This window comes from Poecilia mexicana, unplaced genomic scaffold (assembly GCF_051168715.1).
Source record: "Poecilia mexicana isolate PSO_F unplaced genomic scaffold, ASM5116871v1 scaffold_5, whole genome shotgun sequence".
NCBI classification, from domain to species: domain Eukaryota; kingdom Metazoa; phylum Chordata; class Actinopteri; order Cyprinodontiformes; family Poeciliidae; genus Poecilia; species Poecilia mexicana.
The window spans coordinates 16,082,395-16,091,618 of NW_028263374.1; positions in this window are offsets into that span (position 1 = coordinate 16,082,395).

Here is a 9,224-nt window from a genome sequence, read left to right on the forward strand (position 1 = left end):
TTATATTTTTGCCTATTGAACAAAAAGATTGAGGCATAATCAAAAGGTGTCTTTGTTTAAATTTGGGCCAAAAATTTTGAAACATTTATTATTTTAATTTAATTGACAATAAATCTACTCAACATATCAACAAAAAAACTAGTCCAAGTTGGCTGAGAGGCAATAGGAGCTGTTCATAGCACAACACTGGCTAATACTGACCTACAGTTAATCAGAAATATCTGATATTATGAAAGATATGATAGTTCTTCAGACACAAGTGTCAGTGCAAAAAAAAAGTATTGTGTTGCTGATTCAAACTATGATGGTGAGCTAAAAAAAAATACAAAAACAGCATATGTTTAGACAAAATAGCACAAAGGGGAATGATTGCATAATCTGACCACATGTGAAATGCATCCCTCTGCTGTGTCTTTTTTAATGTAAGCGGACAAACAGAGGCTCATCTTTCAGAACTACAACCAATATGGCAGATTGGTTTTGGCTTGACTCTCTCGGTCTAGCCGTGGTGAGGGAGAAAAGCCGAAGCAGATGCTTTAATGCAGCGACAACACAAACAAATAAACAAAGCGTGTAAAAATTGAGAGCTGCCACTCTCAGGCGTCACTCGGTCGTGTCAGTTGTATAAGTCCTTGAACTGCGAGCAGGCCCCGCAGAGGAAGAAACCGAAAAGGTCACATTGCAGAGATGCTCCGAGAAGAATTAATCTTCTTATTGCCAACAAAAATGCAATATGAGTGTCGGACGGCTGCAGAGCGGGGCTGCAACTGCAACGTCTATGCTAAAGCACTTACATATCCTTTGTGTTGCGCTTTGCACGTAGCGTTGTCCACACAGCGAGGTGTGAGTGTGAAAAATGCATTTTTGGTGTTATTTCACGAGGATTTTCATTTCAATGCTGCACCGAGATCGGTGATGGAAATGAGCACTGACATTTCCATGAGCGATTCGTGACAAACCAACCCATCACAAAGCGTCCTTATGTTTCTCCTTGGACCCCCACCAAGGTAAGACATGGTACAAATACCCCCCCGTCTTCAAAAACCGATGTGAAATGACAGGCTGACTTCAGGGCTGAAAAACTGAGCAACGCAGCCGTCAGATGGTCCTGCACAAACAGCTGGCAACCTCGTTACAACCAGCCTCAATCAGATCCACTCAGGGCTAATAGTGCGGCCAGAGACGCATATCGCTGTTTTCTGATAAAGCGACGGATCCGCTCCAGCGAGACAAAACTGTCCTCCGACTAAACCCAAACATATTGAAACCTGCAGATAAACGCAGCCATGCTAAAAGGGGCTAACTTCAGTTCAGAGCCGTTACCTTTTTAATTGAAGACTTCGCAAATCCGCCGCGGTCCTCTCCGCTCAGGCTTCAAACAGGGCGAGAAACGCTTGCAAATCCTAAAATAAAATAAAATAAAATAAATCATCGGCTCCCCCCATCCGGAGCAGCAGAGACACGCACACCGAGTCTGTGCATTTAATTAGGCTCCTCCATGGTGACTGTGGAGAGCTGGAGACAGAAGTGTGCGCACCAGACTACAGAGCATCCTTGTCCGCTGACTGTTTATCGTCACGGCGCCAGTGAACAGCCGATGCGATCGTTCATCAGAGAGTGAGCTCTCCACCTCTTCCTCCTACTCCTCCTCCTCCTCCTCTACCTTCTCCTACACCTCCTTACTCTCCTGGATAGGCCAGATAGAGCTACCTGCGGGTCACTCATCAGGATACAGACTGGATTTATTAAATCATCATATTTGGGAGCTTATTTTGTGGAGTACAAAAGTTGAAAGCTTTTTCTAATCTCCGCAGCAGTTTTGAGTCTTTTGCAGCCTCTAATGGGTTTTCTTACAGGACTGCCCGGCACTTAGGTCCATCCATCTACTATCAGCAACTTTGACCAGCTTTCCCACATCATGATTATGTGACAATTATGCAATGCATTTGTTCTTTCACATTTTTGCCATGTCCTCTATATGGCTTGAGGGGAACTGGAAACAGGATGTCTATTGTTCAGATTCCAGGCCTCATTCATTACATGTCTCTCTGGTTTTGGATACTGTGCACCTGAATCAATTTTTGTTCTTACTTTTTACTTTTGGACAATTCCTATGCCTATTATACATAATCATGATAACAAAGTATTGTTTTTACAACTGGGAGCAGCTGAAAAGGATCTCAAAAACTCAAATAATACCTGAACTACTGCCCCGAATCTAAGAAGGGGTAGTAGAGCGAGAAGGAGGAAGTTCAAACCATCTCCTCCATAGATCATATTAGGTAAGGGTTATATCCCAGATTCCCTGCTCTGCTTTGACCATGCAAACAGGAGCAGCAAAAACAAACAAATGTAGCAGTGCTTGCCAACAAGTGATGGCGTCATCCAGGACATGTTGCTGTGGAATATCGTCTCTGCTGTCAGCATCTCAAGAAAAGTCCTGACACTGTCAAAGTCAGAAGCGTCTTCAGATTTGTTGTAAGACTGACTGCTACCGTAGATCCTTCTTCAACATCTACAATAACTCTTAGAAGACACTGTTATACAATTAGATATGACAACATCTATTTTCCCTATGGGATAAATTAAGTATTTTTGAATTTAATTGAACAATGGCTTCCTTCTTGCCACTCTTCCATCAGCAAGGTTGAAAAGAACCAACAGCACTCAAAGCACAGACCTCACTTGCAGCGGTCATTACTCAACAGCTGGAAAGAGAGCAAAAGTTGCGTCCATTTCCCAGTAGGAGAAAACCAGTGCTGAGCAAAAGGAACAAAAATCCCAGTGTCACAAAAAATAAAAACACAAAATTTGCTGATCCTCAAAACTTGTAGGGAAAGTTAAATTTTTTAAAAGGTCCCATTACATCTGACAGAAAACTACTACAGCATTTGAGAAAGAACAAAGAAAAAACACATGCCAACAATCAAACATGTGGTGGTTACGTATATTACTAATTTAGTAATTTTTTTAAATTTGTGTTAAGTCATTACAAGTCTGTCGTTTTTGTTTGGAGCATATTTCTATTGAACTCTGTTATCATTCATATATGTGGAAGCCTTTACCTTTAAGTGTTTTCACCATGTAATTATTAATGACTAGCAAAGTCAGAGAATATGTGCCCTGTCCAGAGACTGTATGTCACATGTGTACATAATGAGCAAGTAAGTCTACACCACCTCATCCTGGTGACACACCTCTCTCCTGTTACAGCTGCTGCCTTTAGCTGCATAATGTCTGATTGAAAGCTTTTTTTTTTTAGTATTATTTCATAATAGATACCCCAAAATATATTGTGTACTTCTTTCCCTGAGGTTTGAATAGAAACGATGATTTATTGATTGTTTCCTGTGACATAATTCGTTAGCAACATCGGTAGTAGTAAAACGGGACAACAGCAGGATAACAAAGAACCACAGGCTCCTTTTGTAACGTTAAAGAAACATAAATAACATCTTGTGTGTGATACAGTGAGATAAATATCTGACAAGACCAGAAGCCTCAGGGAGAGCTTGTACATCTGTCATACTCAAGGGTTTATGCATAAATACTGCCCTTATGAAAAAGTAATGACCAAGTGATAGCCTTCACCCAAAGATGACCTTTCAACAACTATTGAAAGATTTTAATTATCCTGCTGTCGCCAAAACAACAACATAGAAATAACAATCGCCTAGGCAAGGCTGACTAAAACCATCAAGAGTTTTATTTACATTATCCATAAGAGTAACAGGATTTCAGAGTCTGGTGTTACGATGTGTCTGAGCCATCGCTGCCAGTGTTGTGGAGATCTTACCTGTTTAATTAGAACAGCTCTGTGGGGTTTCTTCTTCACCTACATCATGTCTCACTGACAGAAAGCTGAAAACATTCCTCTCCTGATCAGTGAATGAGTGAGCAGGTGAAGAGGGGCTGGACGACGAGGCTGGGATGAGGTCCTCTGTATCGGCTTACCTGTCTGCCCTGGATAATGGTTTCTAGAACAAACGTGCATTATTCACCAATGGACATCCTGCTCTGCATCGGTGTGCATATGTTGGTGGTAACTGCTGAATAAATTTGTATTTTTCAGAGACGGAGCTGAATTGAAAAATAGAAATGATTGAAAAGGTCATTTAACTCAGTAACTAAAATTAGACTTTGAAAAATGTTTATTTCTATTAAATTTGATGATTGAGACCAAGACGGTCATGAAAAAGTTAGTTTCTCAGAATTAGAATAGAACATGCGCCATTAAAATTAGGATTTGTAAAACATGACTGAAGGTCAACTAAAACATTTCTTTAATCACTATATACAGCTGTGTTTGCACAAATTACTGCATCAGTGTAGACCCAAAGACGCTGATTTTCAAATTAATTGTAAAATTTACTTTAATCTGAAACGAGAACTTTGGATCACTTAGCAACTAGACATAAATAAATGCAGGAATTAATTTCCAAGTCAACAAAGAAAGCTTTTTATTTTGACTTGGACATCATCAGATACAGTGAACTTTAGTTTATATCTGCTCTGTGTAAATAACGTGTAGTTCTTCTCTGATGGGATTGTGTAAATAAATATGCTGCTTTTCAATATATGTAGTTCACAGTGAACATCTGTTGTATTTTGCACTTCGCCCTTTCTCCTCATCCATTATCCCTAAGTTTCACCCTCACCACTTTTACATCAGACTGTGATAAATCTACAGGAGTAATTTTACCTGAGCGTCCTCCTAAACTGTAAAAATATCTGCAGCAGTCTCATCTGGTGTTCCAGTTCATAATTCAATACATATATTGTAATTTCTGTCAATCAATACACCAATCATTCTGTTCATAGACAGCAAAATGTAGCTCAGTGCTTTGCACAAAGCTTTCTAGTGATGAGTTGTACACATTTTTCCCTTAAAACTGCCTTCATTCTTCACAGCATAGATTAAAAAAATTGTATCCAAAATATTTCTCACAGATTTTGATCCATATTTACATGAATGCAGCTTCCAGTTGCAGCAGATCTGTCAGCTGCACATCCATGATGTTAATCTCCCCTGAATTTCCCGTCCCACTACATCAACCACTTTGACATGATCTTAGCTTTAGTTTGTGATGGATTATCCTGCTTGAAGTAGCCATCAGAAGATTGGTACAGTGTGGGAATGGTCGGCAGTAATACTCAGTTGTGGCTTTTCAACAATGCTTGGTTAATACTAAAATGTGTCAAAAGAATTTCACCTACAGCATTACTCCAACACCAGCAGCGACCTGAAGCATTGACACAAGGAAGGACGGATTCTGCGTCCGTGCTGTTTACACCACATTCTGACCATTTGAATGTTGAAACTCATTGGACCAGCCAACATCTTCTATGTTTTTGCCTAATTTCTGTGAGCCTGTGTGAAGAGTAGGCTGAATGATCTTAGTTGACAGGAGTGGAACTCGGTGTAGTGTTCAGCTGCTGTAACCTATCTGCTTCAAGGTTCGATGTGATGTGCTCTCAGATATTCCTTGTTTGTAATATGTGGTCACAAGTCACCTATCACAGGTTAAATGGTGCACTCCATTTAAGCCATAGAAACATCTCAAGGACAATCAGTGGAAACAGTATTAAGAAAACACTGTGAATTCTTGAATTGAAAAACAGAATTGAAAAACATTCTCATCTTTGCCCCAAAAGTAACAGCTTAGTCAGTTACTTAATCTGGATGGCATTAAATTGGCCTCTGGTAAAAAGGTACCTCTGTGTTATTTTTGACCAGCATATGTCATTTAAATCCCTTATTGAAAGGATTTCTTGGATTTCCTTTCTTTCTGGAATATTGCCAGAATTAGAAATATCCTGTCCGGAAGTCCAGGACTGGAAAAGAGTCCTAAAGTCTGGAAAAATATTTCTCCCTGCCTCTGCCTGTCTCATACCTCATCGTATGAATGAAGGAATTTAAATTACTTTTTGTAAATTACCTTAAAATGCCAATTGTTGTAAATTGGCACAATATAGATAAACTGAATTGAACTTGATTTGATACCTTTGTCTAGATGTGTAAGTGAAACCTGGTTCATACTGCAGAACATTTGTCTGCACTGAGCCTGATCAGTGCCTCTGCATGTTTATGATAGCATTGTGTATATGTATATATAAATATATATGTGTGTGTGTGTGTGTGTGTGTGTGTGTGTGTGTGTGTGTGTGTGTGTGTGTGTGTGTGTGTGTGTGTGTGTGTGTGTGTGGGGGTGTGTGGGGGTGTGGGGGTGTGTGCGTGTATGTGTGGAGCTGGTTGAAGGAGAGCAGTAGTGATGGAGCCTGAAAGCCCTGCAGCGCAGCTGTTCTCCCAGTACATCGTCAACTTCGCCGCCGAGCCCAGAACGCATGCTTCAACCCCGCTCACACAATCTTCCTTTCCTTTCTCTTTTCCCTCTTCATCCACTTCCTCTGCTCCTCTTGAAGCTCTTCATCCAAATCTCCATAATAGCTCATTTTAATCTCCTTGGCTCTCATTTCCTCTCTTCATCAATAGCTCCACTTTTAGGCTATGAATGCGTCTCCTTCTCCAATGTGTTTTACCATTTGTCCTCCGAACCCGGGCCTTACTCCTGCCACGAAAACGATCTTCCAGTGCATGTGTGAACATCTGTCTGGGGCTTTTCTGACAATTTGATGGCAGATCCTAAAAGGTTTTGTTCTTATTTCCACTGTGAGTGAGTAAGATCTGTGGGTGATAGACAGCTCTCAGGAGGAAGGGCAAGAACTGTGTCATTATGGTGGCTGTGGAGCGGTTTAAGGAAATCGACTGATAAGAGCAAAGGGGAAGAGGCTCAACCTCAAGGGAGTGACTGACATTAAATGTGTTCTATCTATCTATCTATCTATCTATCTATCTATCTATCTATCTATCTATCTATCTATCTATCTATCTATCTATCTATCTATCTATCTATCTATCTATCTATCTGCTTATTAAGGTATTATTTTAATAGTGATGCTTCTGCTCCTCTTTTTCAGCCAAACAGATTTAAAAATAGAAACATTCATGCTTTCTGAATGTACTTTCCCTCCAGGAAGTGTGCAGCTGTGCAAGTCAGACATTGGCCAAGCTCCATCACGTGTCATCGTCTTCCCAGGCTTCCATTGGCTGGCACCTGTGGGGCTCTGTGAAGGAAAGCTTTTCTGACAGGACCCAGGAGCCCAGAGGAGTTGCTGCAAACTGAGAGAAGGACAATGTCGGTGGAACCAGGATGGAAGCAGAGGGGGCCCTCAAAGGAGGTCATCGCCGTCCGACAGTAAACGCAAAGATGCTGGGCTATGACCTTCCAGGGCAGAGATGATAATGTGGCAGAGGGGGATCCGGACAAATTATTTGGAGCAGGGACGGTCATAAAGCTTGTGCCACAATTGCACATATTTCTCTTTGTTTTTGCAGTATTGCTATCACAATTAGTTTTTTCTTTTAATACTTAAAGTTCCTAATTAAAATAAATGCGGGGAACTTTTAGTCTTTTCTTCACCAGTTCTAGTACTGGTTATCAGATCCACCAATGCTTTTCCATGTCAGGCAACATCCAGTCAGTATTTACTGGGAGACAGCGCCCTCTGGTGTTTAATTCTTGGTAAACACTTGGCTTATGAGGATCATCAATGACTTTCTATTCAAGAAATAGAGTGTCTGTCTGCATTAAGCAGAAATGCATCTCAAAATGTTCAGTTCCTCCCAAATTTCAAACACAACACATAATTACAGTTAGAAGTTTGTATACACACAAAACAGGCGTAAATCTCATACCAATTTGGAATTTTAATCAAACAAAACAATTTGTTGCACTTTGTAATTTATTGTGGACTTTTTCACATAAACACATGAAGGTTATGAAAGACTACTACTTAAACATATCCTCTCTGAACATCTAATGTCTTCCATGTATTTCTGGCTGGATATTTGACCACTCCTATAGGCAGACTGCTTAAGTTGATTTAAATGTATTGGCTTCATGCCACAGAAAAGGATCTTGAGCAAGCATCATATCTGTATTTTAATCGAGTTGAGGAAAGAGTTTCTGGGAAGCCACACAAGAAACTTGATGTAATATTTCCAAAACCAGTTTTGATGTGTCTTTAGAATCATTGTCAAGTTACAACAATCAATTGTGTCCAAATATTAACAATTTCACTCAAGCTGTCACTTCAGATGAAAGACAACAGGTTATGATTTTTATGAGCAACCCAGGAATCACTGAGGCTTTAAGCTATATGATCAAGACTATTCTGGAGCACCAGTATTACTGTCCACAGTGAGGTGAGTTTACCATCAAAAATGAGTTTCTTGCTGCCTACATAAACCAGATGCCTTCAGGAGAAATGTGTTGTGATCTAATGAGACATACCAAGATGTTTGGCTACAATGACCAGAAATATGTTAAAGTGAGACTTTTTTTCAAAAACTGTATGTACTGTTAAGCAAGGAGGGAGTAATATCATCAAGTCTATTTCACTACTGGTTAATTGATTTATTAATTGTAGCATGCTATAATTCAGGATGCTGAGTTGTAAATAGCAAAATTATACCTCGATTTTACCTGCTCCTTCCAATGTGGTTCTAAATATTATTAGTCACTATAGATTTGTATTAACTTTTTCATGTGCCACCTTTACATATTACCCTAGACTTCACATATTAGCACTACAGACAATAAAGTCACAAACATAATAATTAATTTTAAGAATAACATTCTTCTTCCTCCTTTCAGTCACAAAACTAAGTTTTGTGACTTTTACAGCAGCCAATTACATGCAGGATTCAGGAATATTTTTTTTTTATTTCTTTAAAATAATTCAATTCATGAACTATTCTGAAACAATATTTTTGAGTAATACATGATAAATGATCATCATATGTCTAGTTCCTGAACCAAACTGTCAGTGTAATAAAGTCAAAGAGAGAAGGACCAAATGTGCCTAACTTATGATGCTTACAAAGCAGTAATTGTGCAAACTATGAATACCTTATATTTTATACTTGAGGTTTTTTCACGTTTCAGTTTGTCTTCTTAGATTATACATCAGATGGCATGAAAATAGAAACAGGTCAAATGTACTGACAAAGATTATCCTGTAGGTGGCAGAGTAATCTTCCTACAGGCTCAAAGGGGATTTTCTAGAGATGAGACCAAACGCTAAAGAATCGTCGAATAACATACAAGAGTATCTCATTATTTATTGTTATTTTTGGAACACACCCTTATTGTACAATTTAA